This window comes from Carlito syrichta, unplaced genomic scaffold (genome assembly GCF_000164805.1).
Source record: "Carlito syrichta isolate Samal-C Ts95f unplaced genomic scaffold, Tarsius_syrichta-2.0.1 Scaffold311489, whole genome shotgun sequence".
Taxonomy (NCBI): domain Eukaryota; kingdom Metazoa; phylum Chordata; class Mammalia; order Primates; family Tarsiidae; genus Carlito; species Carlito syrichta.
In genome coordinates, this window is record NW_007255585.1 from 357,712 (window position 1) to 371,000 (window position 13,289).

At 38.7% G+C, this 13,289-nt stretch overlaps 1 protein-coding gene across 5 annotated transcripts in view; it reads right to left on the minus strand.

Moving 5' to 3' along the window:
• DGKH (diacylglycerol kinase eta) overlaps positions 1–11,789 on the minus strand; it is a 103,065-nt gene extending 91,276 nt beyond the window's left edge. For 2 of the 5 annotated variants that reach the window (XM_008068716.2, XM_008068714.2), the window contains exons 1-2: positions 11,681–11,789; positions 9,227–9,307 (exon numbers count right to left, since the gene is read on the minus strand). The gene's annotated coding sequence lies outside the window, so the exon portion shown is untranslated. Of the gene's footprint in view, positions 1–908; positions 1,012–9,226; positions 9,308–11,680 lie in introns of those variants that run through there. The other 3 variants (XR_002482579.1, XM_008068715.1, XM_008068717.1) reach the window with 2 other exon arrangements.
• Positions 11,790–13,289: the final 1,500 nt, after the last annotated feature.

Consider the following 13,289-nt stretch of genomic DNA (forward strand, 5'->3'; position numbering starts at 1 on the left):
CTGCCCAGGCGGGTCTCAAACCCGCGGGCTCAGGCAATCCACTCCCCTCAGCCTCCCAAAGGCGTGGGATTACAGGCTGAGCCACTGAGCCCGGCTTAAAACAATTTTAAAAGGCAAGGCAACAACCAGTTTGATAGCACTATTATGCAATCATTTTAGAATGCCATAAAATAATTTAACCAACATTAATGCTAAAATACGAAGCCTGCTGCTATCAGACATCTAATAATTATTAATAATTAATAATAATGTAATAATTATGTAAGCAAAGATGAGAACACTGTAATGAGTAATGAAATGCAAGAATCATGTTTGTAAGACATGGTATAAAAATAGTCTCAGTATTATATAAAAAAAGTCTCAGTATTATATAAAGATTTCAATGAGGGTACAATAATTTATAGGCACACTGTATATAATTCAATATCATGGGGGGTGGGGATTAGGAAACTATATTCTCTAAGCAAAAACATGAAATCATACTTTTTGCCCAAAGAAAAACGAGAGTTTACAAATATCACTCATTTATTCATTCAACAAGAACACATTCCTTCATTCATTCAGCAAATATTTATTGGCCTTCCCCTCTGTGCCAGATCCTGTCTGTGTTACCCTTGGGGATCCCGTGGTGAAGAGGTCATAGTGCTTGTCTGCAAGGAAATTTCGGTCTTTGCCATCTCCTCACCCCCTCTCACATACCCACACCATGCAAAGATCTCTTCAACTGCATTTTTGAAAGATGGTCATTTAGCTCTTGCTGTGTGGTATAATGAGACGGCATGAGGGCAGTGTCTGGCATAGTGGCCAGCAATCTCTAAATCCACTCCTGCTTGCCTTCTCTCAACAAACACCAAGAGCTGAGAGTCTTGAATTCTGTACTTGCTGTACATAGCTACTAGCCATCCAACCTTGAGAAATTCATTGCAGCACTTTGAACCTGAGTCTTGTCTGAGAACTCTCTTCTTGAAGGCCCCTTTCAGTTCACAGGGAAGGAGATGACCAAAGATTTCTAATAATGAGCGAAGGAAGGAACCTGTTCTATCAGGGGACTCAAGTTAGAAAGTTCTCCTTGGCTGGGTGCAGTAGCTCATGCCTGTAATCCTAACACTTTGGGAGGCCAAGGCAGGTGGACTGCTTGAGTGCAGGAGTTAAGATCAGTTAGGGCAATATAGCAAGGCGTCATCTCCACAAAATAAAAAATAAAAAAATTAGCCAGGTGTGGTGGCATGCACCTGTAATCCCAGCTACTTGGGAGGCTGAAGAATCACCTACGTCCAGGAGGTTGAGGCTGCCCTGATCATGATCATTGTGATCATGCCTCTCGCAGTGCAGTCTGGGTGGCAGAGTGAGACCCTAACTCAAAAAAAAGTTCTCTTTTATGGTGAGCTGAAATTGTCCCTCCATGAATTCAACATGTCCTTGTCCTGCATACTACAGTAGCACAAAACCTATCTACTATCTCTTCTACATGATAATCTCTCAAATATTAAAAAATCTGTCACATTTCCTCAAATCTTTAGACCAAAAAGTACCCTTAAATGCCAGTCAATCCCATGACTTCCAGACCTTTTTATAACATTGCTACCCTCCACTATGAGCTCTGTAGTCAACATTTCTCTTGAAAATATAGTATTCAAAATACAGTGTAGTATTCTGGATTTGCACTCTGACCAGCAAGTGCTTGCTACACATCTGGTAATACAGGATAAGACTGTGAATGACTTGTAGAAAAGACAGCTAGACAAACATAATAACCAGTCAGAGGAAAACTACCTGAACCACATTTACTTAAAACTCTACAATAAAGAGGCAGGACAGCAAAACAGCCAAGAATACAGACTGAGGCCACATGACCTAGATGGGTTCAAATTCTAGTTATGATGTGTATTAGATGTTAGCCTCCTTGTTTGAGATTCCTCATCTATCAAATGAGAATCATAATGGCTCTTACCGTATAGGACCCATATGAAAAACTGAGTGAGTTATCAGATAGAATGCATTTATAATAGGAACACAGTAGTGGAGGAAATATTATCAAATAAGGTAAGCAACTTATTTATCTAAGTGATTGTTTATTCAGGTGATAATTTAAATACCTTTTGTATATGTGCATTTACAGGTGATAAGAAAATGACTTTTAGTTACTTCCTTAATTGAGATATTAATGAATAAAAGTAAACTGGTATTTTCTTAGGTTCACAGAATGTGATAACATTCTTTTTTTTTTTATTAATCAATATTTTTATTATGGTTTTGTGGGGTACAGTTAAGCGTTAGGTGTACAATTACATTTCATTCAGGCACCCTGTTGATAAGAGGTGTTTTCCCATCCCCAGACAGATATTTGCTACTGTTAATCCCATCCCCCTCCGCCCCCATAGTTTCCCAGTACCGTCAGTCATTTTCTTATAGTATTACGTTGGATGTTCAAGGTTCATTATATGAGTGAGAACACGTGATACTCGGATCTTTGTTTCTGTGAGAGGTCACTCAGTATTATAGACTCTAGTTCCATCCAGGTTGCTGCGAAATTCATGATTTTGTTCTTTTTTATGGCTGCGTAGTATTCCATCATGTATATGTACCACATTTTTTTAATCCAGTCCTCTTTTGATGGGCATGGTCGTTTCCAGGTTCTTGCTATTGTGAACAATGCTGCGATAAACATATGTGTGCAAGTATCTTTTTTATAGAGTGATTTGTGTTCTTCAGGTGTGATAACATTCTTAAGAGAGAGACAAACTGATACTTATTAACTGAGGGAAGATAAGGAGAAAAACAGAATAAATAGAAAGTAAACTTTTTTTTTTTGAGTTGGAGTCTCACTGTTACCCAGGCAGAAGTGCAGTGGCATACTCATGGCCACCACAGCCTCCACCTGCTGGGCTCAGGTGATCCCTCCACCTCAGCCTTCCAAGTATTTGGAACTATAGGCGTGCACCACCACGCCCAACTAATTTTCCTTGATTTATTGTAGAGACGAGGTTTCACCAATTTGCCCAGGCTGGTCTCGAACCCCTGGGCTCAGACAATCTCTTGCCTTGGTCTCCCAAAGTGCTGAGATTACAGGTATGGACCACCATGCCCGGTCTAACATTAAGGAAATGCTTAAGATCATTTTTTCCTTCCATTAAAACCCAGCCTGCTCATGTCAATTATACTATGAATGCATAATTTCTGATATTTTATGTGCCACAAGAGTGTGTTCCCTTTGTTTATTGGTGTCCTTTTTATGTATGCTTTAAAATCCTCATAGGAAGAATCATAACCTAATGCTAATCAACTTTCAGTCACATCTACTGTGACAAGTGACCCCTGAACTAAAATTGCTCTTTGTTCTAGCACTCACTTAGTTCTAAAAATAAGTACTACCACAGGGTGCCTGTGTTTTATCAACCGAGTAAGCCAGTTATGTGCAGTACCCGTGAAATTTCACACACATCTACAGACTGCTCACTGAAAAACGTTAAGGGTGGTCAAGTAAACTAAATTATCTTGGTATTTCTTTTTACTTAAACAAACAAAAACACATGCTACTTTCTAAACAAACTTCCATAAAAAGTTTTAACAATGCCAGCACAATAATTTCTTTAAAATAATGACTTATCTGTTAAAGCTTTAGCCTAATCTTCATTAAAATGTAAAGAAAATGGTCATTTGAACAGCATGCTTTGAAAGTCTAACATATCATGCAATTGTGAAGACATTCATGTCATTAAAAAGCTCTTCTTTTGCAAATAGCATTTACGAAACAAGGTGAAATTACAATTTCATTTGTTATCGAATGGATGCTTTTCCCAATTATACTTATCAATATGATATAAAAATGGAAATAAATCTTTGACATATCTTTGAAAGATAAGCAAGGCTCAGCCTGTAATACCAGCACTTTGGGAGGCCGAGGTGAATGGATTGCCAGAGCCCATGGGTTCAAGACCCACCCAGGCAACTTCGTGAGACCTCGTCTCTACAATAAATCAAAAATTAGCCAGGCATGGTAGTGCGTGCCTGTAGTTCCAGTTACTTGAAAGGCTGAGGTGGAAGGATCGCCTGAGTCCAGCATGTTGACGCTGGGGTGGCCGTGAGCATGCAACTGCACTCTAGCCTGGGTGACAGAGTGGGACTCCAACTCAAAAATCAAAACAAAACAAAGCAAAACAAAAAACAAAGAAAGATAAGCAAGATGGCATGTTTTCTTAAGATAAGAAAATTCCCAGACATATAAGAATTGGCAACAAACTGCCACTTGTAAAAGAAACAGAGAGATAATAAATTCAGGATAATCATAGCCACTAACATATACTAAACTGTATTTGGCCCTCACTGTGCTAGGTATTTTAGTGTATTATCACATTTAATTTAACCCTCATAACCCTATGAGGCAGGTACCCTTGTTATCCTCAATTATAGATGAGGAAACTGGAATTTAGAGAGGTTAACTAATTTGTCAAAGGTTATATAACTAGATATGGCAGTGCCAGGACCCAAACATGGGTTGTTTGACTTCATGGTCTCAATTCATATCCTCTGTAATCAGGTAATTTTAAAAACCTGAGGGGTAGTGGGGGGACACACAACATCAATAAGAGTACCTGACTGTAAACCAGGCAAAGTGGGGACCAAAGAGAGGCCCAAACTTTACCTGTACGATGTCCACTTGCATACCTAATCCTGAATTGTACCCTACATCGTTAAAATAAAATATTTTTTAAAAGATTAAAAGAAAAAAAAAAACCCCTGAGGATATACATATCCTGATTCGCAAGAAAGAGAACTGCAGTGGCAAAGACTGTCGACATGGAAAGGATACTGTGTGACAGGAAAGAGCTTGGGTTAAACATAAGGAGGTATGGGACCTCTTTTCCAGGGTGGTACCAGAGTGACCAAAGAGAACTCAGTTCTTCTCTTTAGCGTAACAGAAAAACACAGTTACATACAACATAGGGTTGTTAAAAAATGTTAAAGCAAAATGAAACTCCAAAACATCATAGAGACACCAATACAAATGTTAAAAAGAATAATTTTTTAAATGAACAACAACAAAAAAGAACATATTATAGATTTAACAAGCATAGAAAATGTCATGGTAGAACTTAAACTACAAATAAACTAATGAACATTAACCTAAAGGCCTTCAAAATGACAGTAAGGCTGTCAGGGATTAGCCTTTTCCACTCTCCAATCACATCACTGCCACCTAAAGTCACAAAAAATGCTCTCAATGTTAGTAAGTTTTGCTGTTGTTGCCTATTGCAGAAGACACTTGTAAAACCATAAGCCTACATCATGGCCCAAATTAGTCCAATTTAGGGCAATAAAATATACATATATATTTAAACTTATATCTATTTATTTCAATATCATAAGACCTGGAACAGAAAGAATCTAGTGATGCTGTGTGACCTACAGAAACTGAGATAAGTGGGCAATGGTTCAAGCCACTAAATTTGTGGTGGTGTGTTACACAGCAGTAGGAAACAACCAATAAGAAACAAGACAGTTATTAAGTCCAGGGATGGGAGCAGGAGACTGTGCAAGAAAGGAAAAGTCATCCTGCCATATGTAGGTTTTAAATGATGCTGCCAAGACTGTCTTGCCATCTGTGTCTCTCCCCCTTGAAGCAGGGCCAGCCTTAGGGGGTCGCCCATACCAATAGAATGTAGTGGATGTGATGCTGAGGAAATTCTAGGGCTAGGTCTGTTGCAGCCCTACTTTAGAACCCATTTACCAGAGAGTTTGGTATTGGGTTTTCAGTCAAAGCACAGATTTTCCATTTACTATTTAAATAGTTTCCATTTACTATTGTACTTTGTCAACATACCATTCTTAGAAACTTCAAGGAGAGGAGGATGCTTATAAAGAAGCAGAATTTGGCCATTCTTGGATCCTCCAGTCATAATACCATCAAACTGCACCATTAACCTCTGGCATAAACTAGCCACAAAAACACTCTCAGTAGCAGTCACAATAACCAAAAAAAGCAAGATATTTAAATATTTAAAGATAGGAAGGATTGTCAATTACTGGTTGGAAAAATGTTTCTTGTTCTATCTCACCCTGGAAAGTTTTTTCAAATTCATTTGTTGTAAAACCCTAAGTAACGTTTTAGTCCCTTCCTTTCGAATCCAAACGAGACTAGAACATTAACAGAAATGTTTGGTTGAATGAAGACATTTCCTAAAAATATTTCAATAAAAAGTCTTCTCATGCCAAAAATAAATTTTCATCTTATTAATTAAAATCAACAAATACTAATAGATAGGCACTATGAGGCTAAAAGATAAGACAGAATCCCTGTCTTCAAGGAGGTTATAATAAACATAAGTACTTTATTAAGTATAAGGCACAATATGGTAAGTTCTATAGAAAGATACATGTAATGGGAGAGACCACATGCCACTGGAGGGTCAAGAAAGACATGTCAAAGGATTTGAATAGCTTCTCCAAAACACAAAATGTTCAGCTCCTTTGCTTTTATCTACTCCCAAGCCCTAAACCTTGCGTTCACCTGAAGTTATTCCATCCTTCAAATCTTAAATTTTGGAAACCTTTTTCAGACTCAACTCGAAATCTCTACTGGAGGGGAATGTTTATTCTGTCCTTCACAAGGCTCCACAGAGGAGAGAGGACTATTGTCCATTGCCCAGCAGAGGGCAAGTGGTTAATCCCATTGGTAGGACTGGCAAGATTCTTTCCACCCCTCCCTACCTTGTCTTCACTTAGGAGAATGAAAAAATAAGCAGCATTTGGCCTTTTCCTATAGAAGCTACTCCAAACCATCCTAAACCCTTACTTACCTCAGATAACCCTGTCCTTCATTTCCACTGAGAAAACAGTAGCAATGTGTTTTGAAATATAAGGGGGAACCCCCCAAAATCAAGAATTATCTTTTGGAGAGCAGGCTCCTTGTAGGACAGGCTTCCCCTCCAGGAAAGTGCTCTGGGAACCCATCAGCATCAGTATACCTGCTAGTGTTGCTGTGAAAGGCTGCATTTGGCTTCAATATATATATTTTTTTAATTCTCTCAACGCATTTGCCCATTTCATGATGGGTGATCTACATGAACAACATGAAGCAGTGAAATTTTAACCAAAAACAGCATGACCTCAGGGCCCTAACCTATTTACCCAATCTCACCCTAAGTGACTTTTTTTGTTTCCCCAGATGAAAAAAGCCCTCAAAGGGAAATGTTTTGCTGATGAGGAAGAGGTGAAACAAAAAACAGCAGAAGCACTAAAAGGCATCCAAATTGACAAGTTCAAAAACTGCTTTAGCAGTGGAAAAAGCAACTCGATGAGCGTATTGCATCAAACAGAGAGTACTTCGAAGATGACTGAAGTTTAAACACATAAGAATAATACACAGTGTTTTATAAATAAATTCCTGGTCACACCTGCTTCCATAAACATTCCATCTCCTGTTCAATGCTAATCTCTTAACCTATTCTCTGGCTCCTATGCCCTTCTGCTTACTCAGCAATCATACCCCACCCCTCATTTCCTCTCTCTCCTGAATCTTCAACTTTTGGTTGCAGCAATTTATTCCTCTCTTCATATAAATACACTCAAAGCCCATTTTAAAAACATAGCCAAAGAACAACGACAAAACCAAAATTCTCTTATGGCCTAAACATTCCTCTAGCTATCTCTGCTCTTCTTCTTTTAACAACCAAGTTTTTAGAAAAAGTCATCTACCCTGATTCTGTCTGCCTTTCACTTTGCATTCACTGTGCAGCCTAATGCATGCACGAAAACTACTCACATCCATGGGACCAAATGACATCCAAGTTAACAAATTCAACAATCACTCCAATTCTTTGACTTCACCTCCCAACAGCATATAACATTAAACAATTTCCATCTTGAAACTCTCTTCCACTGAGTTATTAATAACATCGACTCCTGATTCTCCTTCTTTACTCAGTCTTTATCAGTCAAGCCTTGAATTTTAACATTTTCCCAGGATTCTATTCTTGGCATTTCTCTTCTCAAACTAAAATCTCCCTAGGGATGAGGGAGGGGGGGAAGAATATTTACACTATGAATTATCCCACATGTCCATAAATTAATAAGACTAAGCCTACATTCCTTTGCTTCCTCCCCAACCCTTACCCCTACCAGTGATCACCTATATCATGGTATTGCTCTGTATTTGCTTATCAGTCTGTCTTCCCTGCCCTGGCATGCCTGTGGGATGGACACCACACTACTGTCAGGAGTGGTGGCTTCCTAGAGCAAGAACTGGGTGTGTGGATAGGGTTGACAACACCACAAAAGCAATTCATCTTCGAGGACCTAGGGAATATTCAGTTATAAAAAGTACCTCACATGAACTTCTCTGAATTATACTGTGAATATCTTGAGGGAAACCGATAGACAGATGGATAGATAGATAGATAGATAGATAGATAGATAGATAGATAGATAGATAGACAGACAGATGGATTCATCTCTGAATGTCTTATACTTAGCACAAGTGTAGGAATTCAATCCATATTCTGTGAATGAAAGAATTAGGAAAAAGATAGGATATCTGAAAGAAGCTTTGAGGAACTAGTAGAATTTCAACAGCTATAGATGGGGGAGAAATCCTTCAAGCCAGAGGGAACAGGGAAAGTACAGGCACAGACAGAACTGCTAAACTGGTGGGGCATATAAGGACAAATAACTGTCAGGTAACACTAGCATGCCAAGGGAGGATCTTTCAAGATTTGAAGACTGAAGGAACCAGTGAGGTCTTTAAGCCATGGAATTTGTGATTAGAAAAAAGAAACTGGAACACAGCTACTGAATGAATTGCCTAAGTGAGAAGAAATGAAGGCCTGAACTCTAGCAACTTCCTGAACAACAACTGGAGTGAAAGTAGAACAGATGGAGAAAATAGTATTTTTAAGACTGAAGGTAAATAATTTTTTTAAATATTTAAGAACAATGGAATTAGTTGAAGTATTAATGCAAAGGAGGTAAAAATTTAAAGCACTAAAATGTAAAAGACTAAAAGAGAAAAAAAAAATTTTAAGGTTATTTAACCCCAGGCTAACTGAGTCAAACAATCAGAAATGGTAGTGAGTGCTAGAATGTGCAATGTACTTAGAGTTTGTGTTGGTAAGAGCTCCAACGTGCATAAGTTGACACACAGTTGGTCACTGAACAGGGCATTCTGTACACGCTTAAGAAAGGTCATTTTATAACTTTTAGGTAGGGAGTTAGCAGAATACAATCATACCGTGAAGCTGTTGTTAGCATTTTTTGTGCTTGCTTCAGCTACACTGGCATCTGAGAGGTCAACTTCATCAAATATCAGAGACTGTTAATGAAAAAGAACACAAACACGATTAAATGAAAACCTAAGTCAATGCTCCTCAATACGTTTTTACTATTAGGTTATAACTCTGAAGCTATGTCAGGAATTAGGAATAGAAAATGAAAACAATAAGTTAGTGATACTCTACAATTTCTTTTTACAAAGGATGAGCAAAATCATGAAGGACAACTAATCCATAAATCCCACTTTGAAAAAGACTTTAAAGAACCCCTGGGCACACTGCTTCAGTGCAAATGCTCTGTGCTCTCTGGAAGCATAACAGCTACCACTTATGGGTAGCTTCTGAGAGTGTTGCATACACACACACAACACAACCTCTCTAAGCTTGTAACAACTCTGCCAGGGAGGCAAAGACTGAATATCATTGTTCCCATGTTTGCTCAGTGAGAAATGAGAACTAGTCCTGGCTTAGCTCATGATGAATTTCTGAACTGTCCTGATGTGTTCAAATGAGATGGTGAATGTACTCTTCAAGTAGAAGATGAATTTTTACCCTCCAGTACTCTTAAAAGTTGTTCTAACCAAAATAGTTTCAATGGTAAAAACTCCATAGAAATGGAATATCTTAAAACATACAAAGTAACAATTAGGAAATTCTTTTCTTTCTTTTTTTTTTTTTTGAGTTGGAATCTCACTCCATCACCCAGTCTGGAGTGCAGTGGCACACTCACGGCCACCCAATGTCAACCTGCTGGGCGTGATTCTTCTACCTCAGCTTTCCAAGTAGCCAGAATTACAGGTGTGCGCTACCATGCCCAGCTAATTTTTTGATTTATTATAGAGACAAGGTCTCACCATGTTGCCCAGGCTGGTCTCGGACTTGCGGGCTCAGGCAATCCTCTTGCCTCGGCCTCCCAAAATGCTGGGATTACAGGCTTGAGTCACAGCACCCAGCCAGGAAATTCTATTAAAGAAATGCATGCTTCCCTCTTTTAGTCAGTTAATCATTGCCCACACTCATTGTTCTTCTAGCAAGGAAGGCAAAACATTGCACCTCTAGAACTATAGAAAAGGGGCCCCCCATTTTCTGACAGCTTCCACTCCCCTCCCAAGGTCTCCAGAGGGTTTTGCTAGTCCACTTCAATTCAACCACTTTGACTAGAAGGCTTGTTTCTTGACTGGAAGGAATTTACAATCTAGTATAGGAGATGAAATAGACACAACTAACTTTAATGTAATATAAAGAAAAGCGAAAGAGAAGAGATATGAAGAAAGGCTATGGAAGGTCATGGATGACTTATCTAGCAGAAAACAACTGAACTCTTTCTCTTGTGAATGATGGAATAAGGGCTATTTGCAGAGTATTTTAAAGAAAACAGGGAATTTCATCAAGTGGAGACAGAGGGAAAGTCATCCTGAAGATGGTAATATGGGCTGATGCTGAAGGCTCTCAAATAGCCAGTGCTGTCTAGCTATAAATGTGAAATATCAGGATGGAGCCAGATCAGGGACAATCTTGAACATAATGACTTGTAAAATAAGATTATTTTATTTGGTTATGACTTCTATAGCTGCATAAAACAAGAATTAAGTTTGTGTGTTTGTTTTTGCTCCTGATGTATAAACTCACCTAATTATTTCAGGAACATATATTTTAAAATATGGAAATGATTTTTTATTCAATTGGCACGCAGCAAAAAACTTTAATGTTTATTTTTTAAGCAATACTAAAATATCAGTTTTAATGGAGGTTCATCATGACAAATGTTTCTCCCCAAACTGCATTATTATTACTTAATTCAATAGTTATACAAGAATATTCTAAGTCTTGATTTTATTTCAGTATTATTTTTATTCTTAATTGCTAGCATCTTGGAGTGATTATTTTGCGTCAGGTACTATGTCAGCACTTGACATGTCTTATCTCCTTTAAGCCTCCTCTTCAAAACACATGTTATCCACAACCACTCCGCTGGAATGTGCTGGAAGTGGAATACAAACTCTTATCTGAACCCGGAGCACGAATTCTTAGCAGCTATAGAAACTCTCTCATGGTCAGGGAAAAATTTCTAAGGTAAAAAGTGGTAGAAAAGGAAGAAACTCAAAAGTTGGAGTTTATTGCATCTAATAAGGTTATATTTAATGTTTTAGAAGGAAGGAGGGAGGGAGGGAGGGAGGGAAGGAAGGAGAGAAGGAAACTACACTAGAGCTCTCCTAAAAGATTATCCTTAGGGACATGTAATGGGACTGAGTCAAATAGAGCCCCTGAGATGAGGTCCAGGATGGATCATATTTACACTGAATTCATATCAGTAATGCTATAGTGAGCCTCCGAGACACAAAAAAGCTTCTACAACCAAAACTTTAAATCCACCCTAACCTCAAGTGCTTTAAACTAGTACCCTCTGGAATTACCTTTGAGTCCTTTGCATAGTAAAGCGTACGGCCTCGAAGCTTGAAGTATCTCTTTTTCCACCTTTGGAAAGAACTGGTTTGCTTCAACAGCTGTCCCTCTTTAACACTGGTCTAGAGAGAAGCAGAAACACAATGACACAATTAAGATGAAATTTAAGTGAAGTTCAGAGTCAATGACACATTATCATTAACATTTTGAATAATCGTTCTCATGTCTTGTAAGTTATATGAGAATATTTTATTCTCATCAGAGTTGAATCAAAGAAGCACGTGTGCAAAGCCCCAAAGAACAAACGTGAATTGGACATGGTTCCCTGCACTCACAGAATTCACAAATAACATGCAAGACACTTCCACACAAGATAGCATCTGCAGTGCATTGTGATGTGCACACTGCCTTGTATACAGTAAGTATGGTGGCGGTGCAGTAAAATACTATGATTATGCAAGTGCATAGGCTCTGGAGTCAGAAACCTGTGTCCTGGTGCCACTACCTAGTAGCTGAATGGTCAAGTTACTAAACTACTTCATGGCTTTATCAATTCATCTGTAAGATGAAGGCAACAACAGAACATACCTTGTAAGGCTGTCATGAGAAACAAACAAAAAATACATAAAGGACTTAGTGCATGGCACATAGTAAGTGCTCATGAAGTGTCAATTATCTTCAGCTATGAGTTATTTATAGCAAACACATATACAAAGTACTGTGCATGGTGGTCCAGAGAAGGAAGGAAGCACCAGCTCGCCTCAGAGGGAGTCAAAGCAGTCTTCCCAGACGAGGGCCCAAGGAGGTTCTTGATGGAGTGTATCAGAATGACAAGGAACAGAGAAGGGCATTTTAAGTGTGTGCAAAAAGTAGAAATGTTTACAACATGTATCTTTGGGGAATCTTCAAAAAAACTTTCTGTTACAAATGCAACCAAAGGTTTGCAAGAGGGAGTGGTGGACATAGGGCTGGAAGAGGCAGGTAAGGGTTCTGCAGCACTGGGCACGCCTTGGTTAAGTATATTTCATTGTCAGCGAACTACTTTGAATCTCTCTGACCTCATTTAGTAGCTGTCCCTCTCTTGGTACCCTCAGTCCACAATGAATGCCTGACTTATCAGTGGGCATATGTGCTTCTACCTGAGACCTGGGCACTACCTCCTAGTTCCTTTCTCAGATACCCATCTGACTGGCTAACTCCACCATCTCCAAGACTTGACCGTCTTACGAGACCCACCACCTTGACCAACTGTTTAATACTGCAACACATATTCTAGTTCTCCATATGTTTGCCCATCCTGATTTTATTACCCACTCCCACAGTACTTTCCATTTTCTGACATGAAATGTAATTACTTATTTATTATGTGCATGTGCTACCCCTATTAGAATATAAGGTCACTGAGTTTATTGTATCTCATAAAGTTAAATTTAATGTTTCATTTTAATTGGAAGGAAAGAAGAAAGAAAAAAAAGGTCGGGCGTGATGGCTCATGCTTATAATACCAGCACTTTGGGAGACCAAGGTAGGAGATTCATTTGAGGCCAGGAGTTCAAGAAAAGAAAAAAACGATAGGATTACCTGAGCCGACGGGTTTGAGAACAGCCTGGGCAACTTAGC